Here is a 14,932-nt window from a genome sequence, read left to right as displayed (position 1 = left end):
TAGAAACAAAGCCCATATGCATTGTGTGCGATGCATCCCCTTATGGTGTGGGCGCTGTTCTCAGTCACCTAGAGCCTAATGGGGCTCAAATCCCCATTGCCTACTATTCTAGGACGCTGTCTGGAGCAGAAAGGAACTACGCCCAAATTGACAGGGAAGCCCTGGCAATCGTGGCTGGAATTAAAAAGTTCCACGATTATCTGTACGGCAGGGAGTTCACTGTTTACACGGACCACAAACCACTCCTGGGCCTGTTCACAACGGACAGGCAGATGCCCCAAATTCTGTCCCCCAGAATGCTCCGGTGGTCCATCTTCCTTGCAGCTTACAATTGCAAGCTGGTGCACAAGCCAGGAAAGGAGATGGGCCACGCAGACGGCTTAAGTAGGCTTCCCCTCGACACAACTGAACCAGACCTGGCACCAGCAATGCAGATCCTAGCTTTGCAGGAATTACCAGAATGCCCAGTTCATGCCAAGGACATTGCCAGCAACACAGCCACCGACAACATCATGAGCAGGGTACACTCATGGGTTTGCACAGGGTTCAGGACAAGTCCCCGGGGCCTGAGTTCCAGGCCTACTTCACCAGGCATCATGAGCTCTCCACACACAGGGGTTGCCTCCTCTGGGTTAGCAGGGTCATCATTCCCACCGCAGTCTGGGGCAAGGTATTGGAATCCTTACACGAGGGACACCCAGGGGTGGTTCGGATGAAGGCACTGGCCAGAAGCTACCTCTGGTGGCCGGGGTTGGACAAGGACATTGAGGAACAGGTCAAGGCCTGTTACACATGCTAGAGATCCAGGCCAGAAATGCCACGTGCACCAGTACACAGGTGGGAGGCCACATACACACCCTGGTCCCGCATCCACATTGACTATGCAGGGCCATTTCAGGGCCAACTGTTCTTAGTAGTAGTGGACAGCCACTCCAAGTGGCTGGAGGTAGTCCCTGTCCCCAACATGACCTCGGCTAGGACCATCCAGGTGCTCAGAGCTCTCTTTGCCACACATGGCCTCCCCGATGTAATAGTGTCTGATAACGGGCCTCAGTTTACCGCTACTGATTTCCAGGCGTTCTTGAAGGCGAACTGGATTAGACACACCACCTCTGTGCCCTTTCATCCATCGACTAACGGGCAAGCTGAATGGATGGTAAGGACGACCAAGGACGCACTCCGGCGCATCATCAGCGGGGATTGGCATCACAGACTGGCCAAATTTCTACTTGCCCAACACACTACACTGTGCTTTGCTACCGGGAAGAGCCCAGCAGAACTGCGATGGGGACGGCATCTCATCACCAAGCTGGACCGTTTACACCCAGATCGAGTAGCAGCAGAGACGGATAGGCCACCATCATCACCATCTCCATCATCATCATCATCATCAGCAGCAGCAGCAGCAGCACACAGAGTTCTCAACGTGGGGGACCTGGTCTGGGCAAGGAACTATGGGGCAGGGCATCCATGGATCCCGGGGACAGTGGTTGAGAAAACTGGGCCCCTCTCTTACATCGTGGGGGTGGAGGGGGACAGACACATAAGGCGACACATCGACCAGCTCAGAGGAAGGGTCCCTGAGTGCACCACACACGCCCAACAGGATAGCCACACCCCAGGAGAGGTCAGCCCAACCGGGAACAACACAGAACAGGAACCAGAGGAGGAGGGCCTCCTGAACCCAGCTCTGTTCAACCCAGCACAGAGGCCTCACGAACCAGCTGTCCAAGCCCAGGGCCAAGCCATGCCCAGATGGTCCACCCGGCCCCACAGGACACCTGCCTACCTGGCGGACTATGTGTGCAAGTGATCACCCCACAGTTGCCTTGCCTTGACACACAGTGTATATAGTTATGTAGCTAGTTGCACAATTGTTCTATAGTTGTTATGTGGTTCTTCTCTAAGGGGGGAGGGGTGTTATGTATGCAGGCACCTGCATAGCAACAGCCACCAGGGGGCGTTGGCCTGAACGGTTTTGGCGGGAAACCCAGTTTTCGGCGGGAAACCTAGGGCCAACCCCATTGGCTGTCCGCTTACCTGGCCAGGTATTTAAGGAGGCCAGGTAACCGTTATTCCCCAGTATGCTACCCCCCCAATAAAGAGCTGAACACGTACCCTGGCTGGCGTCTCTTCCTTGCGTCGGACCCACTACCTTGCAGACTGTACTAACATGCAATAAACTTGGACTAACTATGAATTCTTCTGGCTTAAATATGTGTTTTAGCCACAGTTTGTTTGTTTGTTTATTATTTTTTAATGCCACCCATATCACTTACAAGATGACTCTTACAGCATTTGCAGGGATTCCAATCTACATATCTCCTTGCCAATAATCAAGTATTGAAATACTAAAGTGAATTAACCCTAAAGATATTCAATTACATTTTTCCCCTTATAATTCTTTATATGTCACAGAAAAATCAATATACAGTCAGTGACTCGAGACTTAATTTAAATATGGCATAAATTAGACTACATTAGATTTTGAGTTGGTTTCAGTCTGGAAACTAAAAGCAGAAGCTGCTCCTTCCTCCCACTGTTGTCCACTGGTTGGGTGACTTTGGGCCAGTCACTCTCTCTCAGTCCTACCCACCTCACTGGGTTGTTGTTGTGAGGAAAATAGGAAGAAGAAGATATGCTGGATATGTTCACTGCCTTGGGTTGTTTGTAAAAATAAAAAAAATGTGGGAAACAAGAGGTTTGAAACAGATTAAGTAGAAAAAGAGTTAAGGCTTTCTTTTCTCCTTTCTCTCTCTGTGTTTTTTCACACCTTCCCCCCTTCACCTTTTACAGTTTTAACTTAATCTGCCTCTTACAGATTCTTTTTTTTTACTTAGAAAAAAGCAACTGTAAATATATACTTCATATATCTGTCATTTACTGTCTGCTTTGATTCTAAACATAAAGATAGAGGCTGCCTTTGATATTTCTTGGCCTTTTGTATCCATAAGAAATTAAACTAGCTTTAATAGGGTGTGTTTGTGTCTGTTTATATCCCGGACATTTTTTAGTCCTTTTTTTTTTTGGCCCAACTCAAAAATAAGTTACAGCCTTCTAGCATGTGTTTGTAAAGGTATGTCATCCTAGCCTCCTGAGGCTTTGAGAGTAATAGAGAGGAAGGGGGAAATTGAAGACCTTTTGAAATACTACTGCTCTTTGATTGTATTATAAGTGAAATAATGTTTTTGCTTCCTTTCTTGTCAGTAATGTAGACTTTTTGGGTGGGGGGATTGTTTGGTGGGAAGAGTTGTGGAGGAACACTCCTTAACAATGTCTCAATGATGGCTGGTGGAGATATTGATGGAGCTACTACAGATGTGGGCTATGTGCTTGCAGTGAAATGGCAATCTTTCCCAGCCATTCCAACTTTTGCTTCTTTCAGCAGTTCAAGTTCAGAACCTACATTTTAAACCCAAAGGTGCTGTTCAAAAGGCAACTGGACTTCCTTGATTTTCTTCCTTGGAAATGTTTCTGCTTCTCATTTTGAGAAACTAAGAAAGTCTAGAACAGCACCTTTAGGACAGCCTTGACCTGATGACTGAAAATCTCCACAGACATATATTAAACTGACTTACCAGAAAAGGAGCCATTTTTAGAACCAGGGACTAAATCTGGAAACTACTTTAGATATTCCACATATTACATGCTCCTCCCAGCCCCCAAATAGTCTGTATTCTTGATGTGACATAGGCTTTTTCCATGGATTCACTGGTATTTTATAATGGACTTTTCACAGCATAATCCTTACTGACCCACTTTTGTCTGAGCTACATTCAGATTGTTGGTGGAGTTGTATTCTGCTTTTCAACTGTTATTATTTAGCTTAAAAAAACTAGCAGCTGGTGATTAAAGTGGTGGGTGAGAATCTTCTAATTCCCACTATATTCTCCTCTCAGGCTGCCAAGGAGTTGATGTCTTCTAAACTCAGCAGCCTAATAAGTGTTGGTGATGACTGTCTAACCTAAAAAATTGTTCAGGAAAATAAATGAACATGACTTGTGATCAATAAGGTTTTCCCACTGTTAAAATGTGTCCTTTTTACATTAGATGAGCTATCCCTCCAGTCCAGATGTTAGATCTATCTTCCTGTCTTTTCTGCAATCTGACACCGACATAGTAGCTTGATTTTTTTCTCTTTCTTTTTTATTCTTTTTTTTTATTTTTCATATTTGATAATATGTGCTGGCTTTTTTCAAAAAATTAGAAAGCATTTATGCCAATTTAATGGAAAAAATAGACACAAATGACAAGCAAATGGGAATGTTTCTTAACTTCAAACTTTTATTTTCCATTTTTCACTTTATAGTGGCTTCTATGAAGTTTTCAGAAGTTCAGTGAACTGGCTGACTATATCTATGATCAGAGGCCAGAATTATGCTTGACAGAGACATTTCTCTTCTGCAGCCATGTTCTTGCTTTTAGGCGTTACCAAGATACTGTGTAAAATTTTCAGTCTTATAGTTCCCATTAGAAAACAAGAATACAGTTATCATTATCCAGGCAATTCTGTTGAGAAGTTTTTTTTTAATTGACCAGCTGTCTTGCAGATGCATATCAATCACTTTCAGTGACCTTGTTGGACATTTTTCATCTTTTTTGTGTCTATTTTCTGTTTGACATAGGAGCCAGTGGTGTAACTGCTCATTTAATACCAGACAGTGTAATACCCTTGCAGCTTGGCATGCCTGTCAGGTTGATTTCATTAGCACGATAAGATGCATAGACTCCTTTTTATCTCCTCTGTTCTCCTTCTCTCTGTCTTTCTCTGTAATTTGGGTCTTTAAAGTCTTTGCTGTCTCCTGATCTGCAGATAATTGTTTACTGTAATACTAACCAGGAAAAGAGCTGATAAACTCCAGATGTAGCCAGGTCGTCAAATTCACTTTCTTTGCTCTATGCCCATGGCTATGGACCTCAGATAACATTTTGCCACTGTCTGCAGTTCTCTAAAACTGTGAAGAAAACTGCCCTCGTTAAGATGGACAGTGATTAAACGTTTGCCCTGCTTTTGAGTAAAAGGATCTTTTCTTTCATGCTGCAAGCAGCACAACATGTACACACACACACACACACACAAATGTCTATTTGTTAGAATACTCCCTCCCCCTCTCCTGCCTCACTTAATTCCCTGTCATTTTCACATGCTCTATTCCCTGTACTAATCTCATTTTCCACTGATAGGATCCAGCATGCAATAGGGTAGCCCTTTGAGATCAAAGGGGTGGGTGTCCCTCCCCCCCAGTTAAGAGGAGTCCCTTGGTTTTTTAAAAAAATCATGGATTTTCTTACAAAATGTAATTGATGAGGAGCAAGTTATTCCAAGAAGAGGCCCAATTTTTTTTAAAAGAAATCTTGGAAAGCAACTTCTGGTAAGTTTCTTCTTCCATCTTTCTCACTATTTCAGGGTTTGTTATGTGTTCCGTACAATATGGATTCTGTATGGATAAGACCAGATTAGCTTGGTGGTTAAAATATTAGTCTGGGATTCAGATTGTCACTTAATTACAGATTTCCCTGGATGATTTCAGGCAAGTTGCTTTCTCTTAATCCTACCTACCTCACAAGTTGTTATATGGATAAAATGAAGGGAAAGCTCCATGTAATCTGTGACATGAATTCTTTTATTTTATATATATTATATATATTTGCTCTTCAAGTCAGTTATAATTGCATAAACCCAGGGATATTGCTAAGGATCCATCAATCTCTTTCCTGGTTTGCAAATTATTGTGTTTCTTTTGTTTTATCTGTCGGGGAAATATGGAAAAAGGTAAAATAGCACAATCACTTTGTTACTATTTAAATGAGGAAATGGATTAACTATTAACTGTTAACTATTAAATGACTTAGTGGCTATTTTCAGATTACCATTGCAACTGCAATATAGGCTATTAATCCATTCTTTCCCTGGTATTGAATATATATATATATATATATATATATATATATATATATATATATATATATATATATATATATACCTACACCTTTAGTTCTACGCGGGAGGAAACCCGAATGACCAAAGATCCATATATATATATATATCCATATATATATATATATATATATATATATATATATATATATATATATATTAACAAACAAATGAACACTGGGATAGAATTAAAAACTAAAACAGTTTTTATTGCTGAAAAATCAAGCTTTCGTTGGCCAACTGCCAACGTCATCAGGATGGAGATGCTGGGGTGGGGAGATTCCGTTTATACTGTTGGTGTCTGCACTCTGCTCATGGAGCATGCTCAGATCTGTTTGTTGAGGTCTGCCGTATTTCTTTGAGTTGTCGCGCATCCGTTTTTGGGATGTATTTGTCTCTGGGTATCTGTTGTTAAAAGTGAATTGTTTATAGCTCCATGTGTTGTAGCCATAACCCTGGTCATTGTCCGTGTTCTCATGCCAGGGATCTTAAATGGTTGTTGCTCTTCTTCCTTGTGTTCGACATTGCAGAGTGGTTGTGTGCTGGTGCAACCTTGGATTTGATGCAATGAGATAATTTGTGAATTCTTGCGCTGTTTGTCTTCATGTCGCGCACGTCGTTGCTCTTCCCAATTTTTTAGTGCCTGGTATGCAGGGGGGAGGTCTATATGCCGGTTGATGGAGGAATGGTTTGAAAACCAGGCTTCCTTAAACAGGCGGCCGCCTTTAGTGTTGTCACTGGCAATAGCCTCAGTCCCTGCTAGATTAAAGGCATGGTTGTGTGTAGCCATGTGCGTCCACACCTGTGAACGTTGTTCTTGTCTTCTAATAGCAAGCTTGTGTTCATGCACCCTAGTCCTCAGTCGTTTTGCTGTCTCCCCAATGTAATTGCAATTGCAATTCTGGCATGATATCTTGTATACGACCGAGGCTTTTTCTTCATTGGGGAGTGGATCTTTAGGGCGCATGACGCAAGCTCGTAAGGTCCGATCAGGTCTGTGGGCAACACCGACTTTGTGAGGGGTTAGTATGCGCGCTGTGGCCTCGGATACACCGTGGATATAAGGCAGTGTTATCCGTGATGTTAAGGCGTTGTTACATTCATGGCGGGTAGGTTCACTTGGCCTGCTGTATTGTCTGATGAAGTTAGACGGGTACCCGTTGTTTTTGCAGACACGATAAAGGTGGCGTCTTTCTTCCCTTTTTGCCTTATTCGTGCTGCAATGCGTATCTATACGTCTAAAGAGGGTTCTGATACAGCTGGCCTTATGGGTTGTGGGGTGATTACTTTCGTAATGAAGTATCCTGTCCGTATGGGTGGATTTACGGTAGACCGATGTGTGTAACGAGCCATCAGGTTGACGCCTAACTAACACATCTAAGAAGGGCAAAGCCCCATTGGTCTCTTCTTCTGCGGTGAAGCGGATATCAGGATAGATGGAATTGAGCTTCCTCATCAGCCTGTCCTTGTCCTGCTTTTTGACAATCACAAAGGTGTCATCCACGTATCTCACCCAAAACTTGGGCCGACATGTGGACATCACGCGGGTCTCTAGCTGTTGCAGGACTGCTTCTGCAACAGCTAGAGACCCGCGTGATGTCCACATGTCGGCCCAAGTTTTGGGTGAGATACGTGGATGACACCTTTGTGATTGTCAAAAAGCAGGACAAGGACAGGCTGATGAGGAAGCTCAATTCCATCTATCCTGATATCCGCTTCACCGCAGAAGAAGAGACCAATGGGGCTTTGCCCTTCTTAGATGTGTTAGTTAGGCGTCAACCTGATGGCTCGTTACACACATCGGTCTACCGTAAATCCACCCATACGGACAGGATACTTCATTACGAAAGTAATCACCCCACAACCCATAAGGCCAGCTGTATCAGAACCCTCTTTAGACGTATAGATACGCATTGCAGCACGAATAAGGCAAAAAGGGAAGAAAGACGCCACCTTTATCGTGTCTGCAAAAACAACGGGTACCCGTCTAACTTCATCAGACAATACAGCAGGCCAAGTGAACCTACCCGCCATGAATGTAACAACGCCTTAACATCACGGATAACACTGCCTTATATCCACGGTGTATCCGAGGCCACAGCGCGCATACTAACCCCTCACAAAGTCGGTGTTGCCCACAGACCTGATCGGACCTTACGAGCTTGCGTCATGCGCCCTAAAGATCCACTCCCCAATGAAGAAAAAGCCTCGGTCGTATACAAGATATCATGCCAGAATTGCAATTGCAATTACATTGGGGAGACAGCAAAACGACTGAGGACTAGGGTGCATGAACACAAGCTTGCTATTAGAAGACAAGAACAACGTTCACAGGTGTGGACGCACATGGCTACACACAACCATGCCTTTAATCTAGCAGGGACTGAGGCTATTGCCAGTGACAACACTAAAGGCGGCCGCCTGTTTAAGGAAGCCTGGTTTTCAAACCATTCCTCCATCAACCGGCATATAGACCTCCCCCCTGCATACCAGGCACTAAAAAATTGGGAAGAGCAACGACGTGCGCGACATGAAGACAAACAGCGCAAGAATTCACAAATTATCTCATTGCATCAAATCCAAGGTTGCACCAGCACACAACCACTCTGCAATGTCGAACACAAGGAAGAAGAGCAACAACCATTTAAGATCCCTGGCATGAGAACACGGACAATGACCAGGGTTATGGCTACAACACATGGAGCTATAAACAATTCACTTTTAACAACAGATACCCAGAGACAAATACATCCCAAAAACGGATGCGCGACAACTCAAAGAAATACGGCAGACCTCAACAAACAGATCTGAGCATGCTCCATGAGCAGAGTGCAGACACCAACAGTATAAACGGAATCTCCCCACCCCAGCATCTCCATCCTGATGACGTTGGCAGTTGGCCAACGAAAGCTTGATTTTTCAGCAATAAAAACTGTTTTAGTTTTTAATTCTATCCCAGTGTTCATTTGTTTGTTAATTTTAACATGCCTGGGATTCGTATTTTTAATCTTATCAAGGAATATATATATATATATATATATATATATATATATATATATATATATATATATATATATATATATATATATATATATATATATATGTTTTCGTAGACTCGGAGCCAAACCAAAGCTCTGGAGGCCACTACACAGCCCACTCCTCAGGACACCAAATCACAACACTCAGGATATTACAACACAACAAAAAACCCCACCCATTCAGAACACACCCCACCCAACCAGAAGACAGCCACGCCTCCAACCAATCAGAAGACAACCACGCATCCACCCAATCAGAAGACAGCCACGCCTCCAACCAATCAAAAGACAACCACGCATCCACCCAATCAGAAGACAGCCACGCCTCAGAACACAGCCCCACCGGCAGTTGGAAGGAAAGGAACAGCCAGACCACGCATTGCTCCTGGAAGCAGCAGGAGGAACACTCCGGCCTGATGATGACGGATGGGATTTCGTCGAAACGTCGCCACAACTTTCTGAAGATGAAAGGAACGCGGGAAGAAACCCGAGACTCTAGATCTACATATATATATATATATATATTCATCAACCTGTTTCCTTGACAGATGGAGGTTTCCTTGGGTGTGGATACCATGCTACCCTCAGACCCAAAGTTTCCATTCACACCTTATAAATCCTCTCAGTTTCTCCCCCTTCTACAATATAAACTGGAATCTGCATTATTAAACTTTGATTGGCAGTCTTAATACTGAGAAAACAAGTTAAAAAGTGGTGATGGTGGTGTAGAAGGCAGAGGAAATGGGTTTGAAGGACAGCTGGAAGATCCAATACCAAGACAAGTTCAGATAAAAGGGGTCTGAGCTAGGCTAGGAAAGTAGCATGAGTAAACATCTAAGACAAGCTCTTCCCCTCATGCTACTTTCTGGGTCCAGGCTCAGACATAAACATAAAGTGGGAGCCGGAGGGGGATAAAATGAGGTGGGCAGCGCATTCAGACTTGCAAGATTCCGTTGCTACAACTTTACAGGTAGTTCTTGCTTAATGATCATTAAAAGTTATAATGAGCTCCAAAAGAAGTACTAACAACTTGGATTTGAAGTTTTGACATTTGCTTCCCAGAGTCACATGATTGCATTTTTGGCACTCAGCAGCTGACCAAAATTTATGGTTGTCTGCAGCACCCTGAGGTCACATGATTATGACTGACAATGTTTTTTTTTTTGCTGGAAACCAGTGTTTACTTTTGGTTTTTAGCAGAAACAGCCATTGGGAAAAATGGGTTCACTTCATGACTGTTGCGTTTGCTTTACAACTACTGTGTTTGTTTAGTGCCCCCCCCCAAATTGGGCCAGTCACGTGATGACCTGCTCAATGTCCAGCATGATTAATAACCATAATTCCAAGCTCAATTATGACCATAAATCAATGACTATCTGTACAGTAAAAGTAGTGCAGATCTACATGGCATTGGTTTCCTAACATGGTCTACCTTGAAGGGCTGACAGGTGATAATGTCAGGTTTAGACACCTCTCATTTTCTATGCATCCATCATGGCATTGTGCAGCCAGAGTAACATGGAGATATTGGTTATACAAAGCAATAGTCTCCTACAATATGGGGTGTGATTGCGTTATGGTTTATAATTATTCTATATAATTATGACCAACCACATTCTATTAATAATCTTTATTTTCCTATAAGTAATTATACAGAAGACAATTAAGCACCTAAACCATATTGTAGTACGTCATAAGTACATAAGATTTATGTAGTGACTAAAATGACTATGTAAGAGTTATGAAGTGGCTAAAAAAACAAAATGTATTTTTTTCCAAAGAAGGATAAGAGAAATAAACTAGCATATATCAGGCTTACAGTAGCAGAAATATATAGTAACATTCTACTTACATGTATGCTACTTTCTCCCCTTTCTCTTTCTTGCTTTTGCACATTTTGTTTAATTACATTTCTTGCATCTAGTAGTATCTACAATAACATGTCAATTGGGGTGGGAGAAGGAATGAGAACATTTAAAATGTATTTATCGGTGTTCTTCTACAAGTGAAGCAGAACACTGGAGGATGGTGTTCCTGCTCCCCCTGGAGTCTTCTATAAGAGCAAAAGGAAAAATACCTCCTTGAGTTGTACTCAATTCCTGATGACCACATGGACACATCCATGTAATTTTCTTTGGCAACATTATGGAAACAGTAAGTCATTGTTTTCTTCTAGAATGTTTTCTCAATTTCCTGATCTAGTCTGCAGCCCTGGTGGTCTCCATCCAAGTGCTAATCCAGGCTGATCCTGTTTAGCTTCTTGAGATCAAACAAGGTCTGTAAACTACCCACATCTACTCTGGAAGAATAAGCAATTCTTTGGAGTAAGTTGGGGATATATATGCAGGACTACTAGGGGAAGTACAGAAAGAAAGAAAGAAAAAAAAAACATTGTGTGAGAAGAAATTAAATTACATGTTTCATTTATTCCTTAAATCCACATTTTTGCAAATAAAGTCACGTTTGTAGAGGATTTTTTCCCATTTATTCATTTCCACTGTAATTGAATGTGAAGATTATGATGAAAGAGATAATTTTGTATATGTCAATTTTCTCTCCTTCCTGTAGATAGCAAAAGACAAAGCAACAATAACAATATAAGAAAAGTGTTAACAGAAGTAGCATTGTAAACTGTTTTTCAGCTTAAGAACTTTCAAAATAATTTATAACTTAAAGCTTTCCCTGTTGCACTAGTCAGCATAAAGTTGAATGGAAATGTGATGGGTGTATTGGTTGTTTGCTTGAAAGTGCCATGGCACAACATGATTTGTTACAGAGATGGCGTCAGCAATAGTCCCACTTATATTTTCATGTGCCAACTTTCATATTGGTAGTTGCAACTTAAGTATTTTGTTGTTAGCTGCGAAGTCGTGTCCGACCCATCGCGACCCTATGGACAACATTCCTCCAGGCCTTCCTGTCTTCTACCATCTTCTGGAGTCCATTTAAGCTCACGCCTACTGCTTCAGTGACTCCATCCAGCCACCTCATTCTCTGTCGTCCCCTTCTTCTATTGCCCTCGATCTTTCCCAGCATTAGGCTCTTCTCCAGTGAGTCCTTCCTTATCATTAGGTGGCCAAAGTATTTGAGTTTTAGCTTCAGGATCTGGCCTTCTAAAGAGCAGTCAGGATTGATCTCCTCTAGGACTGACCGGTTTGATCGCCTTGCAGTCCAAGGGACTCGCAGGAGTCTTCTCCAGCACCATAGTTCAAAGGCCTCAATTCTTTGGCGCTCAGCCTTTCTTATGGTCCAACTTTCACTGCCATACATTGCAACTGGGAAGACCATAGCCTTGACTATACGCACTTTTGTTGACAGGGTGATGTCTCTGCTTTTTAGTGTGCTGTCTAGATTTGCCATGGCTTTCCTCCCCAGGAGCAAGCGTCTTTTAATTTCTTGGCTACAGTCCCCATCTGCAGTGATCTTGGAGCCCAGGAAAACAAAATCTGTCACTACCTCCATTTCTTCCCCATCTATTTGCCAGGAATTGAGAGGGCCAGTTGCCATGATCTTGGTTTTCTTAATGTTAAGTTTCAACCCAAGTTTTGCACTCTCCTTCTTCACCCGCAACAAGAGGCTCTTTAGTTCTTCTTCACTTTCTGCCATTAGAGTGGTATCATCTGCGTATCTTAGGTTGTTGATATTTCTTCCGGCAATCTTAATTCCAACTTTTGATTCATCTAGCCCTGCCTTTCTCATGATGTGCTCTGCATATAAGTTAAATAGGCAGGGCGACAGTATACAGCCTTGCCGGACTCCTTTCCCAATTTTGAACCAATCAGTGGTTCCGTGTCCAGTTCTCACTGTTGCTTCTTGACCCGCATATAGGTTTCTCAAGAGACAAATAAGATGGTCTGGTACTCCCATCTCTTTAAGAACTTGCCACAGTTTGTTATGATCCACACAATCAAAGGCTTTAGCATAGTCAATGAAGCAGAAGTAGATGTTTTTCTGGAACTCCCTAGCTTTCTCCATGATCCAGCGTATGTTGGCAATTTGATCTCTAGTTCCTCTGCCTCTTCGAAATCCTGCCTGTACTTCTGGTAGTTCTCGATCCACATACTGCTGAAGTCTAGCTTGTAGGATTTTAAGCATGAGCAACTTAAGTATAGATGGAGCCATTAAGTATATTAACTGGTAAATGCATTTTTTTTTGCATATAGTAATGTTGAAAGTTTATTTTGTCCACAATTTTGGCTCAGTGTTGCTTTTAAAATAGTTATACCTCACTTAGGTTTATAGTTAGGCCATGTTCTTGTTTATGTGCAAATGACAGATAGGATGCCAAATTATGATTTTAACATAGATTTTATTTGTTATTCGTATTATTTTATTCTAGAATTTTTAACTAGATATTTCTTGAGTGTTTTTAATTGTACTGGTCTTTGACTGTAATAAACATTGACTGACTGAATTGGGTTTATAGCAAGACTGGTAGCTTTGTGGTTATCCAGTTATTAGAATACGTACTTCTACAGATATTTCCTAGCACTGAATGTGCTAGTTAGCGCTTCTGGGAAGGGTGTATCTCTCTCTCTCTCTCTCTCTCTCTCTCTCTCTCTCTCTCTCTCTCTCTCTGTGTGTGTGTGTGTGTACAAAAACCCCCAAACTGTTAAAACAAGAAGATAAAAATTAACACTAACTAATATAAAGAAGAGAAAAGAAAAAGACCAAAGCAAAAGCAAAAAGTGCAAGAAAAGAAGAGGTGAAGAAAAATATAAAAGACAGAAAAAAAGGTATGAAGAAGTGGCCTTTGATATTCTTCACAGCAGTTATAAGCATAAAAAGGTAAAGGTTCCCCTGCACATGCGTGCTATTCATTTCCGACTCTAGGGGCCAGTGCTCATCTCCATTTCAAAGCCGAAGAGCCAGCGCTTGTCCGAGGACGTCTCCGTGGTCATGTGGCCGGCATGACTAGACGCCAAAGGCGCACGGAACGCTGTTACCTTCCCACTGTAGTGGTCCCTATTTTTCTACTTGCATTTTTACGTGCTTTCGAACTGCTAGGTTGGCAGAAGCTGGGACGAGTAACAGGTGCTCACTCTGTTATGCGGCACTCGGGATTCGACCCGCCAAACTGCCAACCTCCTGATCAACAAGCTCAGCGTCCTAACCCACTGAGTCACCGCGTCCCTAGTTATAAGCATACATATATTTTAATTTCTCTCTCTAAAGTTACATATTCCTCTTCTTTGTATAATCCACCTTATCTAATAATCAAAACCATAAACTAAAATCTTTTTTATTTTTATGCAAAAGGTTCATAAAAAATTCTCAGTCACCAACAAATGTAGATATTGTCTTTTCTCTAATTAAAGAAGTAGGGAGTTGCAGATTTACAACATATGGAGATTCACAAATGTAGCTAACATTCATTGCTTTATGTTATTTCCTCATCAAAGACTAATTATAAATCCAAGCATTTCCTGAGATATATATTGAGGTAGATAAGGTATTCAAAGAGAAATAAGAATAATTGAGTGATTGAGAGATGCTGAGAATTTTATTGTTCAACCACATATGAATTAACTGTTAATAGATGAAATTAACATTTTAAGTCTCTCATAGCCTTGAATCTAAACCAATCTAATTTATCCAATCTATCTTTGTCTAGGCTAAACCCAAATAACAATCCAGTAGTGTTTCTTCTTTCTCAGTTTCATTATTTTAGGTCACACTCACAAAAACATTAATCCTCTTGTACAGACTTAGCTAAATGATAATTATCTAATTATACAAAATGTGAAAAACAAAATATCCTAGGATATTCTTGAAGGCTTCTAGGATTCTCTATTCCTTGGAATGTTTAACTTTTTCTAAAATACAATAGGAATTTGAACAGAAGAATATTAAATTTACACTGAATGTTATACCTAGGCAACCTAATTTTGTATATGATAACTACTGCAAAGATCCTGTATGCCTTTTGTTGGAAAGGATGTTTAATCAATTCTAT

The sequence above is a fragment of the Vipera berus genome (genome assembly GCF_964194415.1).
Source record: "Vipera berus genome assembly, chromosome: 2".
NCBI lineage: Eukaryota > Metazoa > Chordata > Lepidosauria > Squamata > Viperidae > Vipera > Vipera berus.
This window is presented reverse-complemented; position numbering follows the sequence as displayed.